Genomic DNA, 20,238 nt, shown 5'->3' with positions numbered 1-20,238 from the left:
TCACTCGATTTCAAACATTTTAGTCTGCAAGCATAGTTTAAAAGAAGCAGTAAATGTGTTCAATTTTAGCTTTTATAACAATTTTATAACTCTTGATGAAGATCGCTCTGTTGCCGGTCAGCTTGTGCGTCGCATCTCGAGGCAAACTCATCAGTTCTTCTTTTCAGGCCCATTTTCACCCCTGGAGATTACTCCTGTGCTTCCTCTGGCCACCGGATGCTTCAGGAAGATCTATCATGTGGTCATTCCTCTGCCGAGTGTACTGGTTCCCATCGCATCTAGATCAGGCACAATGTGAGTAGAGTATCAATAGAGAAAGAACTTATAAACTACTGCGTGACTCAGTGCCTGCTTCAGTCCAGGTAACCTTCAGTTTTGTGTTTTTTGTTTTTTAAAGTAGCGAACAAGCAGGTATATTGATCATATATATGACCAATGTGGGTTTTTCTTTCTTTTTACTGGAATATATATACACACACACACACACACACACACACACACACACACACACACACACACACACACGCGCACGCACACACACACATGCACGCACACACACACACACACACACACACACACACACACACACACACACACACACACACACACACACACACACACACACACACACACACACACACACACACACACACACACATGCACACACACACACACACACACACACACACACACATGCACGCGCGCGCACACACACACGCACACACACACACACACACACACACACACACACATGCACGCGCACACACACACACACACACGTGTGACTTCGTTTTTTGTTTTTGAACAACCACAAAAAAAAAGAATACACTTATACAAATAATCTCTTCCCAGCCCAAATTATTTCACTCAAAAAAAGGGATAAAAAAGAAAAAATAAATAAACAAGTAATTAAAATTAAAAAATAAAATCTGTATAATAGTTTTTGCACCCAGGAGAATACAAAGCGTAAGATGGATTTATGAGCCTGATATTTTAGTAGTTCTGGGTCTAACTAAGTCCTGACTCCTCAGATGTTTTTTATCTATCAGTTATTACAACCAAATAAGCCATATGTTGCTTGCAAGACGTATTTCGTAAAAATGTCATGCTAATTAGCCAAACCTTGACTCTTGGGTCGTCCAAGCAGTTTCCCAGAGTCTGTACGAGACTGACACCTAGTGGACATTTATATGATCCTGTGATTTACAGACACGCCTCTCAAACACAGAACAGGAAGAAGAAAGAAAGAAAGGAAAATAAGAGCACGTCTTCCTGATCGACATACACATGTCCAGGAGCATGCAGAAAAAACACGGTGCAGTTATAAACAGGGCTATTTAATATACCGACGTTTAAAAAAGACAAAAAACCAACAAAAAACTCATACTGTAAAATAATGAGTGCAAGTAAATCTACTCAACCCTACAATGAGACTCAACTGATGTGTTTGAGTAGATTGATGTTCTCAGCAGACGTATTCTCATCCAAACAATATAGTTTGCATATAGTCTAAGTGGTAAATGTTAGAATCTGTACATGTAATGTGATTTCATGAATACAAGAAGAACGAGGCTGATGCTGTGAAAGTGCTGGGTTGAGGTGTGATACTAAACACCAGCCGAATCAACAAGAGCCACACAAATCTGATGTTTCAACAAGTGTGGAGTTGATGAGTTTTTTTCTGTTTTCTGTAGAGTCTCCAGTCTCTCTCAGCTCCTCCTGAATCTACAGACATAAATGATGATCTCTTCGGTTCTCTTGTTTCTTTTGATGATCTGAGAGAATCTGTTCATCAGCTGAGAGACAAACTGGAGGATTTCTGTAAAGAAGAGCTGAAGAAGATCTCAGACAGAGGTAAAGTCCTGGAGATTGATCTGCTCTCAGAAACCAGTCCATCATCATCTCATATCAGGGAGAACATCATATCAGAAATGTCTTAGGAATGATGCAGGATCATGAGAATAACTCTGTTTCCACAGTCACCTTCACCAACATTGTTCCCAGAACCAGGAACCACTTCCTACAATGTAAGTCAGTAAGAAAACAAGCAGGAAACTCACTGAGTGTGTTCATGTTCTTCTGTAGAAGGTGAAATAATTGACGATGTAGATGATGATTATGACAGATATCTGCTCACTGATCATACACTGAACATGAACAGATCAAACAGATTGATAATTCCTGATTCTGAAGTGTTTTATCTTCATCAGATTCCCGTCAGTTCACTCTGGATCTGAACACAGTGAATGAACTTCTTCGTCTGTCTGAGAACAACAGAATCGTTCCTCACACTAACACAGTCCAGTCGTATCCTGATCATCCAGACAGATTTGAAGGTGTGTGTCAGGTGTTGTGTAGAGAGTGTGTGTGGACGCTGTTACTGGGAGCTGGAGTGGAGCGGATGTGTGTGTATATCAGTGTCATATAAGAGCATCAGCAGGAAAGGACGGCGTAATGAAGGTGTGTTTGGATCTAATGATCAGTCCTGGAGTTTGATCTGCTCTCCATCCAGATACTCATTCAGACACAATAAGATAAAGACTGATCTCTCTGTAGAGTCCTGTAGAGTGTTTGATGATGATGATGATGATGATGGTGGTGGTATCAGGAGAGTAGGAGTGTTTGTGGATCATGGAGCAGGTCCTTCTACAGCGTCTCTGACACAATGACCCTCATCCACACAGTCCAGACCACATTCACTCAGACGCTCTGTCCTGGGTGCCAGATTCCACAGATAAAATATGCCGCAATTTAAATATTTAGGTGAACTATTCCTTTAAAAGACGTTATTAATGATGCTCACGAGAAACAATGACATCTGACTTTTAAAACATTAAACACTGTACTAGCTTTACATCATTTGGATCTTCACATCACCAGGTCCTGCTAATAAATAGACTCTGGACACTCAGTGAAGCACGGTGACAGCGGGGTCTGCTCAAACACAAACACTCTTTTTCAGATGGGAGAAAAACGTCAACATTTAAATGAAGTTGTGGACTGCGGCCTTTTGTGACACAGATGTACTGTTAGGGTGTTTTCCCCTAATCCCTTGCCAGGATTGCTGTATCGCTTTGATTCAAAGTACCTCAAGATCATTTTAAATGTTGATGTCGTAGACCAAAGCCAAAGCTTAGATATTTTAGGCAACATAGAAATCCTGGTCAGGGAAAAATTGCTCTTATGGTCAACCTTTATGTTCACATAGTTGTTATTACAAAGAATATCCCCTGGGATAGAAAAACATGCAATAAATGGTCAAACTTTTCGCACAACATGAGAGACACTGAATTTCAACATAAATATTTTGTAGAGCTGAAAACAGCCAAAAGCTAGACCCGATGGTTTACCCGTTTGCCCGTTAGTACTCTGGGAATAAAGGTGGATAGGGAAATGAATTTGGTCTGGATTCAAATGTTCTTAAAGGATGTTCTTGCTTTGTAAAAGTAAGTTACAGCTACAACAGATTATGGGTTATTTCTAAGATTCGGTGCCATTCGAGTCCCCACGACATGATGTGGTATATTTAGAGTAAAAAAGGGTTAATACTTGTTTCTGGGTGCTAGTCTTACTTGCTGTAATTAAAGAACAACTGTAGATATGTGTGAGGGGTATGATTAGGAGGTAAGGATATAAAAGAATACAATCTGTACAGCAGATTACCAGATTACACCATTACTATGTCCTCTAAAACTGTAAACGTTCATTGGTAGAATACATTGATAAACCTGTCTGGTAGCCTAATAAAGGGATAGATAAGGTCTTACGACAGCAGACTTTAATGTGATAGAAGGCCTTATATGCTCTACATCTTGTATACAGAACTGTTTATCTGTTATAGTAATCGTATGCTTCTTGTATTAGGCAGCATGTTGAAATATACTATGGTTTAGTGGTGTCCTGTCCACCCTGTAACCTCTGGTTGTTGTTTTTTTGTTATATTATCTCTTTCAGCAATCGTTGTCGCAAAAACGAGCCCGTTATCAGAGCCGTGGTGTTTATCATATAAGCCATACGTTGCTTGCAAAACATATTTTCTGAATATATCATGCTTGACTCTTGGTTCAAGCAGCTCCCAGTTTCCCGGAGTCGGTCTGAGACGGACACCTAGTGGACTTTCAAACACAGAACAGGAAGAAGAAACCCAAACTCACGGAGATTACAGTAAATGGCTGTGTCTCAAACCGAAGAGTGCTAAATCTTGTTTTGAAGAAGTACAGCGTTTTCTTTATTTCATATTTCATGTCTCGTAGAGGGCCAGCATTTGCCATCTACACCTGAGCTAAGCTACTTTAGGTAAAACGTATTTTATCATTACATTTCATAAATATGTGTGACATAGCGTCTTCTTCTTCTTATGATTGCTGATACACTTAGGTTGCTAACATGTGGCCATGCTAAATTCTGGCTTTAAAGCTGTAGGCTAACTAAAGGAAGTGTGCGTGGTACATAACTCAGATCATGCCGTCCTTACTTCCTGTACTCATCGTCTCATAGGTTGTTCATTTCTGATTCTCGAACCAGCAACACTGTTGTGAATAAAGCGGTGAGAATTAAGAAGTTAGTTAGCTGGGAGAGATTAGCGACAGCTCCAATGATGGACGATTTTGATTTATGATCCACAAAGCGTCCTTCGATCACTGGATTCCCATAAAACTCTAGTCAGTCGAGGTCTTCAGGATTACCAGGGAACGTTAGCTTCCAGGCAGACGAGACGGATCAAGTTAAACTCTGAATCTCTAGACCGGGAATGATTGTCTTTTATCTTCAGGACTGAATGCTCTAGAACAGAGCGCTTTGCAAAAATCTAAATGTTTGACTTAATTTGTTTATACTGGATTTTTTAGATTCGGATCTTATTGGAATCAAAACTAGGAATCCATAAGAATCTGAATATATATATATATAGAGTTAACTAAACGAGTCCTGCCTCCTATATGCCCTGCTGAGTGTTCGAGGTGTTTTTATTTTATCCAAAACTTTGGTTAAAGTCAATATGAAGTAAATAAGTAACACGTTTTCTAATTGAAAATTTGTGCTGCAGTTCCTTGATGATAAAAACGCGTTCTTAAGATGGCTTGTGGAGTCAATCTAAACCAACGATTTAGGGGCCAATGTGACCTAAAAACATAGCTTTTGTATGTTTGGTCACTCATTTACACTAATGACAGCATCCTGGGGGTCTGTAAATGCAGACTTTTGTGAAACAAAAGACAAATGACTCATTTAAATTCATTTTATTGCTTAAACAAATCCTTCATTATAAACCAGGATGCACATCGTAATGACTACGAACGAAAAACCCAGTTGAAGATCATCAGAGAGAAATGCATTGGTTTTCATGGTTTCCTCTAGATATACTCTTCATGTCTGTGAAGGAGTTTCAGGTCAAGTTCACGTGAAGAGCTCCAGTTCGTGGAGATGAATGTTACAAGGTTGCTGCTACTTGCTTGTTCCAATGATAAAGACATAAACAAAAATGTGCATGCTTACAGAGCAACACGGCTTTTTTAGCAGCTTTTGCGGTATCTGTGTGACAGAAAATATTTGAACACATCTTTTAGAGAGGCCTAACTTAAAAAAAGAAATGAGGTAGCACTCAACAGTTAAGACTAAAACTCCTTCCAGTCGTTTCTAAGGATCTGTTACTGCTATTACCTAGAGATCCTAAATAACCTATCAAACAACTAAATTCTTCCTTACTGATGTGCTTTTTCGCTCTATATCTGTACAGTAACACCACGTCACCTTCTTCTGATCAACAGCTTTTCATTTGATCATAGTTTAGCTCGCTTTAAAGCCCAGCGTCTGACAGATGAACACTTCCTGAAGAAAACACAAGACTCTGATGAGGAACAGCTGACACCAATCAAAAAACACACACACATAGATACAGATACGAACAGTAAATATATGTATATGTGTATATACAGCAAACACTCTGCTGGCTGGAAGTAACTTGCAATTTTCCTTAAGAATAATTTTTATTTCATCTTTGTTATCATAAATAAGAACAGATGCCAAAAAAGAAAAGTAGCGCAAACAATATTGGATTCCTTTTTAAGTGTACTTACAAGAAGCAGTTGAACAGAGTATAGCTGCTTCAAGGTTATTCCATGTAAGGACCATTCGGTGTCTCTTTTCAGTAATCTGATGAACCTTCTTGCACAAAGCAGCTTTTGTGAAGCAGATGTTCTTCAGACGTTTACAGAACCATTCAGACAAAAAGGTTCCTCTGAGTTCTGGTGAAGCACCTTTGTTTTTAGAAGTGTATGGTCAGGTGACCCAGGCTTGTTAGTCCTCAGTCTTCTTTTACTTCATACCAGGATTACCGCTCCTTAACACTATTCACATGTTTTATTTCTATTTAAAAGCCCCAGTGCTTCTTATCACAAGCCTCTATTGCTCGAGACACTAAAACACAGTTATTAAGAGACAGACAGAGAGAAAGAGAGAGACAGAGAGAGAGAGAGAGAGAGAGAGAGAGAGAGAGACAGAGAGAGAGAGAGAGAGAGAGAGAGAGAGAGAGAGAGAGAGAGAGAGAGAGAGAGAGAGAGAGAGAGAGAGACAGAGAGAGAGAGAGAGAGAGAGAGAGAGAGAGAGAGAGAGAGAGAGAGAGATTTGATTTTTGATTTTGCAAAAAAATTTTATTACAAACCACAATAACAATTACCAAGACAAAAAACAGTACACAACAAACCTACAAACAAAACACTAGAGCATCTTCAGACAAAGTGCACAAAGCCCCATGAATGCACCAGATTTGTTCAAAAGTCACCAGATCGTACATAGCTTTATAAAAGTGAAAATCAACCAATACCCTGGACTTAACAAAAGCCAGGAAACACACGAACATCATCACTAGAGCTTTGTTCAATTCTGTTTTCCGGCTAATGTAAACAGCCAACTTTGCTTGTCCTAAAATAAAATTTAACAAGTGACAGATAGTACGTTTCTTCCTGGAATATTTAAAACCCAAAATAAAATTTTCACTTAAGAAAGTTTCGTTAAACCTACAAAAGAGCTCATTTAGCTTCACAAACAGGGGTTTAGCCTAAAACAGTCCATGAAAGCATGAAAAACAGTTTCTCTTTGGAGACAGAAAAGGCATTCAGGACCCACTCCTGGGTTCATCACTGAAATAAAAGAATTAGCGGCAATGGCACCATGCAAAACCCTCCATTGTATGTCACCTACTCTCTTTGACAATGGTGGTTTATACAAAAGATCTCCATTCGGTTTTTTACATCACTGCTCAACTTTAAAACAGAACGCCATGGTGTGTCAATTCTGCTACCAATAACTTTCTTGTTAAAAACCAGCACACAAGCTTTGTACAAATTTTGCTTTAATTGACAAAGAAATCTAATAATAGGGAATCACGTGAAAATAAAAAACTCTTTGTACTCTCATCAAGCATGGGTTGTACAAACAAACAGGAAAGAATCCCCAGGATCAGGGGCATTAACCCCTGCAAAAAGTCCTTTAACATGTGTTCTTCTTCAGCAGTAAAACATGTTCTTAATTTGGTCAAAAATTGGGTAAAAAGGCGAACAGATCTGATGCCCAAAAACTTGGAAGCTGTCTCCACCTGTCCAAAAAAAGATCCAGTTAGTGTTAATAAATGTCCCAAAGTAAAAACCTTGGCTTTCAGAAGGGAAGTGCTGAAACCGAGTAGACTGCATCGTGAAGCAACGTCCAGACGGGCTCCATGTATCAAAGGCTCCTGCAACAACCAGTAGAGTGAGGAGAAGTTCTCAGTCTTATAAATATGAAAAAAACTCCATACTTTGAAGAGGTTACGATAAAAAACAGGCAGTTCTGATACATCCAGTTTAGCAGGATCCATTAAAAAAAGTGCTTTATCGAGCCCAAGGCCTCCAAGTGTTCGTAAAATAACGCAACTAACTGTGCGCCAGCTGCAGTCCGTTGAGCCATCTAAAAAGCTTTGTAGAAATCGTAAACGGAAAGCAGCCATTCTACTTTGCAGGTGAATAACACCTTGCCCACCTTCATTTTTGGGGAGATATAAAATACTCTGTGGGATCCAATGTAGTTTGTCCCAAAAAAAATTAACAAGAAAGGCTTGAATTTTAGCTAAAAACTGTGGAGAGGGATCTACACAGGCCAGCCTATGCCAAAGCGAAGAAGCAACAAGATTGTTAATGATGAGAGTCCTCCCCTCTATAGGATATATTTGGCAACAACCAATTCCATTTATCTAATCGGCCTTTGACCTTTTCCCTGCACCCTTCCCAATTTTTCTGTAAAACTCATCATCCCCAAGTAAACTCCCAAATATTTTATACCTCCCTCTCAACACAACCCATCAGGAAGACGAGGTGGCCCATCAGACCACTGACCCAGTAAAACGCATCACTTTTTGCCAGTTAGCTTGGCAGAAGACAGTGTTCTAAAATCTTCAAATAAGTTAACTAAAAGACTGTGCATCGCTTCCTTTGCTTATGAACACTACAATGTCATCAGCGTATGCTGACAAACAAACATTATTATTAAAACTGGGAAAATACAAGCCACATAACTTGTTTCTTATTTGTTGAAGTAGAGGCTCTATGGCCAAAGAGTACAACATTCCAGAGAGGAACAACCTTGTCTAACACCCCTCAGAACCCGGAAAGGAGCGCGCATAACCCACCATTAATTTTCAGTGCACTCTCAACGTCACAATAGAGCACTTTAATCATGTCCACAAACTCTTTGCAGAAACCAAAAGCTGCCAAAGTATTCCAGAGATAAGAGTGCTCAACTCGATCAAAAGCCTTCTCTTGATCTAAGGATAACAAACCACAACTCAGATTTAAAAATTTAGAAATATGAAAAATGTCTCGAATTAAGGAAATATTATCAACTATAGATCTACCGGGTACACAATATGTTTGGTCCGGATGGATGACCTGCTCCAACACTCCAGCCAGTCTAGTAGCCAAAACTTTGGAAAGCAGTTTGTAATCGCTGCAAAGAAGTGAGACAGGGCGCCAGTTTTTGACATCAGTGAGGTCCCCTTTTTTTGGAATCAGAGTGATAACCGCTCTCCGACAACTCAAAGGCAACCTGCCCTCTGTCAAGCTATCGCTGAGTACCTCAAGCAGATCATCTCCCAGCTCTGACCAGAAAGCCTTATAAAAGTCGACCGGGAGGCCATCCACTCCTGGTGCCCTCCCAGACTCCATGCTTTGCAAGGCCTTGAAGAGCTCTTCCAGGGTCAACACTCCTGAGAGGTCAAAGTTAGCCTCTTCTGAGACTTTCGGCAAATTATCAAAAAAGACACTTTCCACGCCATGCCCTGAATTAATCTCACTTCTGTACAGGTTCTGATAAAACATAACTGCTCTCATACGGATATCGGCAGGATCAGACAACAACACTCCATCCTCAGAGCGAAGTGCATAAATAAAACGTTTCTGCCCATTCTTTTTTTCCATGCTGAAAAAGTATTTAGAAGGTACATCCATCTGATCGATACTTTGGAAACGTGAACGGACTAAAGCCCCCTGTGCTCTACTCCCCAGTAGATCTGTTAGTTGTGCTTTCTTCTTAGAGCAGGCTTCTAAATGCCTAGCTTCACCACTAGACTGGGCTAGATTATGACACTCAATAATTTCTTTTTCTAACGATTCTAAGGACAGAAGTAGCTCTTTAGTAACGTTGTGAGTGTACTGTTGCGAAAACTGCTTAATTTGAATTTTACCGAAGTCCCACCACTGTTGTACTGAATGAAAAGAGCCTTTTGTTGCTCTGAAGCTTTCCCAGAAAAAACTAAAAGATTCTTTAAAAAAATTGTCATTTAACAGTTTAGTGTTAAAGTGCCAATATGCACTCTTATGTTTTACTGAACACAAAAAAATTACAATGCACCATGCTGTGGTCCGAAAAACCAACCGGTGTGATGTAACACTTATTAAAATGTTAAGATGATGATTAAAACTGTAAAACCTATCCAATCTTGCGAAGAGATAATATTATCCCGTGTATGAACCCAAGTATACTGTCTCTCCTTGCCATTTAAAGATCTCCAAATATCACATAATTCATATTTTTTTATAAAATGGATAAGACGATTGCGTGAAGCTAAGTGAGGTTCAACATGATTCCTGTCTAAATTTAGCTCTGTGCAATTAAAATCACCACCTAAGAACAGAAATTCTTCAGAACAACAATTTTGTAAGGTGGAAGATAGTAAATCTAAAAAACTAACCTTTCAACCGGTACAGTTGGAACATACACACAAATAAAAACAAAAACATAATTCTAAAAACAGCTCTGACTTTTAAAAGCCTACCTTTAACAATTTCATCAATCACATATGATACAGGACTAAAATTCTTTGCGAATAAAATAGCCACTCCTCCACTAACTGAAGTGTTGTGACTTAACACAGAAGTGCCATCAAATTCCCTCATCCAATCAACAGCATTGTTCAGGTCACTGTGAGTTTCTTGTAAAAAGTGACATCAATGTTTTTCTGTTTTATTGTTTCATATATTAATGCTCTTTTTCTAACATTCCTTGCGCCATTGATATTAAAAGTGGCTAAATGTACTACACTCATAAATAAAAAAAGAAAAAAAGAGCAAAGACCAGTCCTGCTCCTAAGATTAACCGTGTCATTGTCTAAAAGCAATGTTAAGACTCCTCACAATTTTCTTTAAGCGATACACTTCTTTATTTGTGAATGAACCTTCTACCATTAGACTTCTTGCTTTATCAACAAACTGTTTTTAAGTCAGGAAAATATTCCTGCACTCGCACACCTCTCTTGTTTTTGGTTGATCTGAGAAATAATTTGATATCTTCAAGCTCATAGCTCCGTCCAATAACCTCATTCTGAGAAAGTGTCACACTGGAGTCAGAAGACTCTGCATCGCTCTCAGTCTCCAGATCCTCATCGTCATGCATTTCTATTTTTGCTTACTTTAGCATCTGGTACTTCGTTACTTTTCTTTCTTTTTGGGGCATTTTAAAATGGCTTGTTCTTCTTCCATTCCACAGCACTTAGCTATTTCACACATTTTCTGAAAATGCTCTGCACTATTCTCTGAAACCCTGTCAGCTTGTCCATCTCCAGTTTTGCCCCATGTCACATTATCTGCGTCCTTACGACCCTCATCCGAACGTATCTCGGCGTGTGTCGGCGCGACCGCTCCCTCCACCGTCTCACTGGAAGAGGCCGGAGGAGATGCTGCCGCTGCCGGTGCCACCGAGCCCTCTCCCGAGGGGGCTCCCTCAGCCTCACCGCTAACCCCGCAAGATCACCACTCCCGGGCGCCCTCCTACATTCCTTTCCTTTTCTGCAATTATTTCTGGACAATTTCGCATTAGATGACCAAAAGTCCCGCAGCTAAAACACTTCATCTTAGCGGTGGTCACAAAAACAACATAATCAAAATCACCAATTCGAAAATTTAAAGACACATCCAGATCAGCATCATCATTAATGATCATGTATGCGAACCGCCTAAAAGAAACAATATGTTTCAACAGAGGAGAACTACAGTTGATCGGGATCTTTTTAATGGGTGAAACCAGCTTCCCGTACCGGGATAAAGCTTAGGTTAAAATAAGATCACTCACAAAAGGTGGCACATTAGATATGGTGACTTTCTTAGCAGGTAGAGAGAGGGGAAGAACAGGGATGAGTTCTCCTTTAACGATTATACCATGCTCAACAACCTCGTTAGCTTTGTCTATGCTGTCTAAAAAAATAACGATAGCGCTGTTCATTCCGAGAGGCTGAGCACACCTCGTGCCCCACTACCTCACCCACTGCCAGGCAAGCCTCCTCCACACTCACCGCTGACGCCACCTTCACAGCGTGGCGTCGCGTGAGTGAGTTTAAAACTTCCACCCGCGGGGCCGACATGCCTCCTCAGAGTGAAGAGCACGCGGCCCGAAACCAGCAAAGACTACCGCTAACTATACAGACAGAGATAGACAGAAAGGAAAAAAGAAAGAGTTTCACTCACAACACTCCACACCTATTCCACTCGCACTCACAGCACTCCGCTCACACTCGTACACCGGAAGTGAGAGAGAGAGAGAGAGAGAGAGAGAGAGAGAGAGAGAGAGAGAGAGAGAGAGAGAGAGAGAGAGAGAGAGAGAGAGAGAGAGAGAGAGAGAGAGAGAGAGAGAGAGAGAGAGAGAGAGAGAGAGAGAGAGAGAGAGAGAGAGAGAGAGAGACAGAGAGAGAGAGAGAGAGAGAGAGAGAGAGAGAGAGAGAGAGAGACAGAGAGAGAGAGAGAGAGAGAGAGAGAGAGAGAGAGAGAGAGAGAGAGAGAGAGAGAGAGAGAGAGAGAGAGACAGAGAGAGACAGAGAGAGAGAGAGAGAGAGAGAGAGAGAGACAGAGAGAGAGAGAGAGAGAGAGAGAGAGAGAGAGAGAGAGAGAGAAAGTAAGTGTCCTGCGTCTCTAAAGTGTTCGGCGGTGGAAGTTTAACTTTAAAAACACTGCTTCAGTCGCTTCAGACACTTTCCTCTACAGATACCAACAAACCATCAACTTCTCACCATTAAAACCATCAGAAACGTTCTTCTGTAGTGTGTTCGGGTTTAAAAAATTACCAGAAGAAGCTCAATGTGGAATGTTTTATTACCTTTAAAACGTTACACTTTTCGGTGTTGTTTTTCAAGAAGAAAGCGTACCTAAATATATATTACATAGACATTTTTAGTCATTTTTATCCCCTTATTAGTCGTGTTTATTGGCTCGTCTGATGACTTTGAATGGACTTTAAAAGAAGTGATTGAAACTAATACAGTTAACACAGCTGGAACTGCTGCTTACTTTAAACATACTTTCATGTGGTAAGAGCGGCTGGTGAGGAGTAATACTACCGCTCCAGGTGTGAGTGTAAAGAGGAAATAAACACTCACCAGAAAACATCCCAAAGCATCCCAAAGCATCCCAAAACATCCCAAAACATCCCAAAGCATCCCAAAACATCCCAGGACTCTTCCCTTTCAGGTCTGACGTTCAGTGAGGGTTAAGAATGGCACTGTAATAATCCCACAGATACTTTATGTTTTTGAAAGAGTGGCCATTGTTTAATTATTACTCTTAGGGTGTATGATTCTACCAGTTGCTTATTATTCATGCAGCTATGCATATCCTTTTCATTAATAACCATTGCTTTAGATAGCTTTGTCCAGAACTCTTATTTTGAAAATATACCTAAAACTCAGTTAAAATAACACAAGCGCCTTCATGAGTAGTGTCTGCTCCTTTTCTAGTGCTATAGACACTTTATTACGTAGGCTGACTATTTGTTATTAATCAGAAACTATGTCTACTGACTCTCAGAGTGGAATATTAGGAAGCTTTAGGTTATTAGAAGAAGTTGGATGTTGTATGTTGGGTTAGGGTTAGGGTGCATAAACTTAAGACTGATAGCCTTGAAGACGGTCTGAACTGAGTTATACAGAGAGACACTCACGTCAGAACTCAGGACCTCTGTGACCTCATATAGCTGGCCACGCTTGTCCTGACAGAAAATGAAGTGTCCTCAACTAAGAGACGAGGAACCGAAACTCCTTCTGTGACAGAATGGAGAGAAAAAGCCTTGGGAGAAACCAGGATCAGCTGGATCATTCTCCTCTGATCAGACGAAGACAGAACTGTGTGTGTGTGTGTGTGTGTGTGTGTGTGTGTGTGTGTGTGTGTGTGTGTGTGTGTGTGTGTGTGTGTGTATCTGTGTGTGTGTGTGATGTGTGTGTGATCTGTGTGTGTGAGTGTGTGTGTGTGTGTGTGTGTGTGTGTGTGTGTGTGTGTGTGTGTGTGTGTGTGTGTCTGTGTGAGTGTGTGTGTGTGTGTGTGTGTGTGTGTGTGTGTGTGTGTGTGTGTTCTGATCTCCGTTGATGATCATCTCCTAATGCTGAAAAAGATGGTTCTTTAATCTAGATTAATAAAACAAAACAGTGTTATGGAGATTGTTCCAGTGTGTGTGTGTGTGTGTGTGTGTGTGTGTGTGTATGAGAACGCTACTTTCCTTTTTTATGCATTTTTTGATATCTCTTTTAGATATGGATATAATAAAATAAAACAAATGTAATAATCTAAACTCTAATGAGGTGTAATCGTGTGTCTCTCAGTGAAGTTCACTCTAAAACACTCCGAGATCTTCACGCAGGCCGAGTTTTACACCTATTGAGTTTCTTTGTAGAATTGTGGTAGAATTCTTGTGACTGGTGATGTCTTGGAGAAGCAGGGCTCAGGTGAGGTGCTTCCCGCTGGTTGTTAGGGACATGTACACACACACACACACACACACACACACACACACGACGTGTTTATTTAGCGTTTAGTGATTCGTATTTAGTTTTTACCCACATTTTTAAGATAATTCCATTTCATTCGAGCACTTTTTGTGGATAAAAACCTTGATAATGAACGCTAGGGGGAAGCAGCGTCAAGGTAATAAATCGTCTTTCTGTTTTTCTTTTTTTTTCTACGCCCGCGGAATAATAAATATATGCCTACATGATATCATATATCGCACGTCATATATGATATCACACGTGAAATATTCTATTGACATTTCTGTAACTTCCTATGTGTGTGTGCATCAGACAGACCTGTCCTGATGATGTGTGACCGAAGGAGGGCGCTGTTTTCTCTCTCTGGCCCTCACACACACACACACACACACACACACACACACACACACACACACACACACACACACACACACACACACACACACACACACACACACACACACACACATACACACACACACACACACACACACACACACACACACACTCACACACACACACACACACACACACACACACACACACACACACACACACACACACACACACATACACACACACACACACTCACACACACACACACACACACACACACACACACACTCACACACACACACACACACACACACACACACACACACACACACACACACACACACAGTCAGACTCTTTTGCTCTCAGCGTTCAGCTCTGCTTTGTGCATGTCATGTAGAGTGTTTTATAGCTGCTGCTGGTTTTATCGGGACGCATCGCTTTAGTCGCCCGTGCATCGAACAGTTTTTCTTCTCGTTAACCGACGCTTGTTTTATCGGGACGCATTCGCAGCGCTTTTAAATCGTTTGGCTTTAATCGATCTCTACGCCATCAAATCTGACCTCTTTTCAGATAGCAGAGGCGATCAGATTTATTGAACAATTACATGCAGATATAAGTATCTAAATAAAGCGATCAAACCAAACGATTCAATTAAGGCCACGTGACAATTTCGGCATTTAAATTAATTACACTAATCTTTTATTTTACTATTATTTACACAAACTATTACAGTCTGTAACTCAACCACAACCATAGTTTAACAGAATTGGTTTAATATAAATGTGTTTATATCACTGATACCATTTACCTTTAATATTAATATTTTTGGTGTAACATAAAACAGCCATAAAATCGTCTTTTCACCAACAAACTCTATTTAAACGCAGCACTTTTTTTTTTTTTTTTTTTTTTTTTTACAGTTGCGTGGATTTATTTTTTTTAACCAGTCCGCTTTTGTTTTACATTTCACGTGACCACCGAAAAATAAAGACGCCTGATATTTTATGATCTTCTCGTCTCTCATCCAGAGGTAGCAGCTTTAATTGGCTGGAATGGGAGTCCGGGGTGGGCAGGGGTCCGGGGTTAAGTAAGAGGCGCGCGCTGAACTGAACAAATAGCCCGGGGCACAAGAAAAAGTTCATGCCCGGGTCCCTGTAAGGAGAAACCGGCGAGGAATCAGCGAGTCCACGGTCACTTAATCAGAGCGACCTGTGGGGGATTAGGAAGATATTGTGACCGCGGCCTGGCCTCACAATTATCATTCACAATTAAATGTTGTGTTCCTCCCCCAGGATGCGCGGAACGTCGTGCGTTTCAGGAATTAGGGCGGATTGTTTGGATCCCGTCTCCAAATAACGCCGCGCGTTCCCTTGCGCGCTTGTTAGGCCTGCTTTTGGAAATATATGGAAATATATCGAATGATGACGCTTTAAAAGAAATAGCCGTTGCAAATCGAATGATAAAATAAAAGCGTGTTTTTAAACGAATGCGGCTAAAGACGAGGCCGTCCAGAAGCGCGCGCGCGCTCCGTTAAGTCCTTAACGGCAGATAAACAAACGCCGTTACTTCGAAATCGGGTTTATTGGCGTGCCATAAAACGGAGGTGACGGATGACACGATTCTCGCCCGTTTGCCCGGCTCTGACACATGCGAGGTGTTCTGCTTTACCCGTTTGTTTCTCGGCGCTTTTAATCTCGCTCGCACTCGGAGCAAACTTTCGCACCTCCGCTCTTTCTCCAGCGTCTTTAGCTCGCTTAACTCCAGCATAATGAGCTCTGCTCGCTTTGATCCGCTCGTCGGTGTTGATTGAGGCCGTTAGCTAACAGCAGCGTTAATGAAGAGCCTGAAAACGCGACTGAAAACGCAGGAAGCCGGAGATTATTTACGCTAATTCGCGCGGCGATTGCTGGAAAACAAATGTTCTGCGACGCTTCTAATGGACATTACGATTCATTATCAGCACGACCGGGTCGACGTTCGTTTTAAAGGGTCGTGCATGAATTAATGAATCGAATAATTCAGAGGAGGAGCGCGATGAATCCGCGTTTTATCGTTTATGAGGAGAGTGCATTTGCAAGAACAATTAACAATTTTTTTCAAACTCCAGTTGGGTTATGTTGCTTAGGTGAAACAATAACAATAAATAAAAATATATAGCATACAAAAAAACATGAAAAAATAGCTTCTATAATGGCAAATAAATATATGTACATATGTATATATATATATATATATATATATATATATATATATATATATATATATATATATATATATATATATACATAGCGCAGCGTATTTTTCAGGTACGCGTTAAATGCATTTATAAGACGTCGCATTATAACCATTAAAGTGTTTTCAATCTGGCCGCTTCGCGGAGAGTGTATGGTTCTTTAAGGTCTGGAGAAGTGTGTGTTTGGCCAGGGTGGGCTGGGACGTCCCAACACCTCTCGTTTTTCTTCAACCTTGTGTGTGGCCGCTCGCTCCGCGCGGCCCGGCCTCCCATTGGACGACTCAGCTGTTATTGGGAGGAGTCTTACTGGCAGCAAAAGGGGAAAAGAATTGGAAGTGCGCAAAAGTATTACGCGGTGACCGATGCTCAGCGTTCAGAAGTTTTCCGATGCGCGCTGCGACAGACAGAGGCGGCCAGAACGCGAGTCCGATCCACTAGTCGCGTTTTGTAAACACGGTGGCATAGAGTGTGGACTCTCGGGCGGACTTTCGGAGGAGTTTGCGGATCGCTTCAGACTTCTTGACGTCCTGTTTGGAGAGAAGTCATGCAGGCGCGCTATTCCGTCTCCAGTCCCAACTCGCTGGGAGTCGTGCCGTACATCAGCAGCGACCAGAGCTATTACCGGGCCGCCGCCGGAGGGGGGTACACCGGGATGCCAGCCCCGATGAGCATGTACTCTCACGCGGCCCACGAGCAGTACCCGCCAGCATGGCGAGGGCGTACGGACCGTACACTCCGCAGCCGCAGCCCAAGGATATGGTGAAACCTCCGTACAGCTACATCGCGCTCATCACCATGGCCATCCAGAACTCCCGGACAAGAAGGTGACCTAAACGGCATCTACCAGTTCATCATGGAGCGCTTTCCCTTCTACAGGGACAACAAGCAAGGCTGGCAGAACAGCATCAGGCACAATCTGTCCCTGAACGAGTGCTTTGTCAAAGTGCCCCGCGATGACAAAAAGCCCGGCAAAGGCAGCTACTGGACCCTGGACCCGGACTCGTATAACATGTTCGAGAACGGCAGCTTTCTGCGCCGCCGCCGGCGCTTCAAAAAGAAAGACGCCTTGAAGGATAAAGAGGAGCGCAACGTCAAAGAAGCGCCTTCCCGCCAGCAGAGCCAGCAGAATCAGCCGAGCCGCGACCAGGAGCAGTCTGGCCCGGGCTCGCAGCCCGTGCGCATTCAGGACATCAAAACCGAGAACGGCACGTCCACGCCTCCGCAGGCCGTTTCGCCGTCGCTCAGAACCGTTCCCAAGATCGAGAGCCCCGACAGCAGCAGCGTATCGAGCGGGAGCCCGCACAGCATCCCGTCCACGCGCTCTCTCAGCCTGGACAGCGCCGGGGAGCAGCAGCAGCAGCAGCAGCAGCAGCATCACCACCAGGGCCAGGGCCAGGCCGCGGCGCAGGGCTTCAGCGTGGATAACATCATGACCTCCCTCCGCGGCTCCCCTCAGAGCTCCGGCGAGCTCACCCCGTCTCTCGTGGCGCCCTCGCGGACAGGCATAACCCCCGCGTTGTCCCTCAACTATTCTCCCAACCAGACGTCCGCGTACAGCTCGCCCTGCAGCCAGAACCCCATCTCGACTACCTCCAACGCCACCTACCATTGCAACATGCAGGCCATGAGCTTGTACGCGGGCGGGGATCGCTCGGGCCACTTGGCCACCACCACCGTGGACGAAACCCTGCCCGATTACTCGATCACGACCACCACGTCGTCCCTAAACCACGGGAACCCTCAGGAGGGCCACCACGCGCGCACCAAGGCCGCCTCGCGTCGTGGTACCTAAACCAGGCTGGAGACATCGGCCACCTAGGCGCCACGTACCCCGCGCAGCAGCAGAACTTCCACTCGGTTCGAGAGATGTTTGAATCGCAGAGAATCGGTCTGAATAACTCTCCGGTGAACGGGAATAACAGCTGTCAGATGTCGTTTCCCCCGAGCCAGCCCATATACCGCGCGTCGGGGGCTTTCGTGTACGACTGCAGCAAGTTTTGACCAAACAAGTAGCCCGTGTGTCTCTCCCGTTGTCTTTCTCGTGATGGACTGAACGCGAGTTTGTTAAGGACAGTGTTACTTCGAATAACACGTAAGTCTTCTTGGTTTTTGTGCGCTATATGCCGGGCTGTGTTGACGCGCGTCAGACGTTTGTGGACTTGTTATTACGTGTAAATTGCATATAGTAATTTATTTCTAAAGTGTAGCCGGATATTACGGACCAAAACACCAGACAGTGTTTCTGAATCGAACTGCATTCATCGTCCAGATGTTCCACTATAGCGAGGAACGGAACATGTATAACGCCATATTCTTGCAAATTATCTCCTTTTGTTGAAAAAGTATTCTGAAGGATCTGCATTGTTTTGTTTAATAAATTGCCATGCTATTTGAGTTAAAAGTAGGCTTCGCCTGATTTCTTAAAACCGCGTCCGACGAAGAACGCGTCGAAATAATTCGGCTTTTCTCGATTTAATCCTGAAACGAATAAAAATAACCACAGGCCCTGCGGGAAAAATGAATTCGTGCAAGCGCGCGGTAGCTCCCCAAACCCGCGCGTTTTCATCTCATCGGTTAAATGCTGTTTAGTCGTTTCCTCGCTGCTGGCTTTATTTAAATGTAGCGACATTTTACGCGCATTTTGTAGACGAGAAATCAAAATACGATTCGATTAAAAAATGTAATTTGTCAAGAAGCAGCTCTGATCTTATTATTCTCAATACGGTTGTTATTTTAATCGCTTTAATCATCTGCATAATAACTGTAAAAATATTGAGTTGTGTTAGCATGCAATCCAAAACACATTATACAACGTGACCGAATCTTTGTCTTTAAACGACCACTGCGTGTTTCACGCGCTACAGAGCAGCGGAACCGGCCGAGCTTGTGTTCGGTGTCCACGTGTTTACTTGAGCAGAGCTCGCTTCATATCATACCAGACGTGCCAGAGCTACTCAGACCACCGCTAGAGGATCGAGCAGGACCTCTGGACGCGTGGAGAGGCCCCTGAAGAAAACCCTCTGCATCTGAACGATGTTAAAAACAAGCACGAGAGAGAGACGCTGATTATATCGAGTTAAATCATCTGGCGTTTTTTGGGCATCCTCCAGTCAGGTTATACAGGATCCCCGTATGTTTAAAAGCGCTTCTTGATTCAAGCGCGCGGCCTCTTCTTTACTTTTTATTCGTTTTCTCAAGACGTGCGGCTTTTCCGAGCAGTTCAGTTACAATGTGAAAAACATGCGATTGTTAAAAAAAAATGCAGTTGCAATTTGTGCCTATTTCTAAATATTAATTTCTATTGGTGTATATAAATGCACGTATTTAGGTCGATTCGGAGATGTTAAATCATATTTTAGTTTTTACTTGAATGAATCCATATAGTAATGAAAGCTCGATC

The 20,238-nt window shown here is 42.4% G+C and overlaps 1 long non-coding RNA gene and 1 pseudogene across 1 annotated transcript; both read left to right on the top strand.

Annotated features, from left to right (window-relative positions):
- The first annotated feature begins 1,691 nt into the window (after nt 1–1,691).
- On the top strand, nt 1,692–2,279 carry LOC122324629. The gene is made up of 2 exons (XR_006247210.1): nt 1,692–2,027; nt 2,211–2,279. It is a non-coding gene; the product is annotated as an uncharacterized LOC122324629 (long non-coding RNA).
- A 14,916-nt stretch (nt 2,280–17,195) lies between these two features.
- LOC122356302 lies at nt 17,196–19,239 on the top strand (annotated as a pseudogene).
- Nucleotides 19,240–20,238: the final 999 nt, after the last annotated feature.

Source organism: Puntigrus tetrazona, chromosome 2 (assembly GCF_018831695.1).
Source record: "Puntigrus tetrazona isolate hp1 chromosome 2, ASM1883169v1, whole genome shotgun sequence".
In the NCBI taxonomy this organism is placed as follows: domain Eukaryota; kingdom Metazoa; phylum Chordata; class Actinopteri; order Cypriniformes; family Cyprinidae; genus Puntigrus; species Puntigrus tetrazona.
The sequence above is the reverse complement of the archived record's forward strand: the minus strand, read 5'-3'. Positions and strand labels throughout refer to the sequence as shown.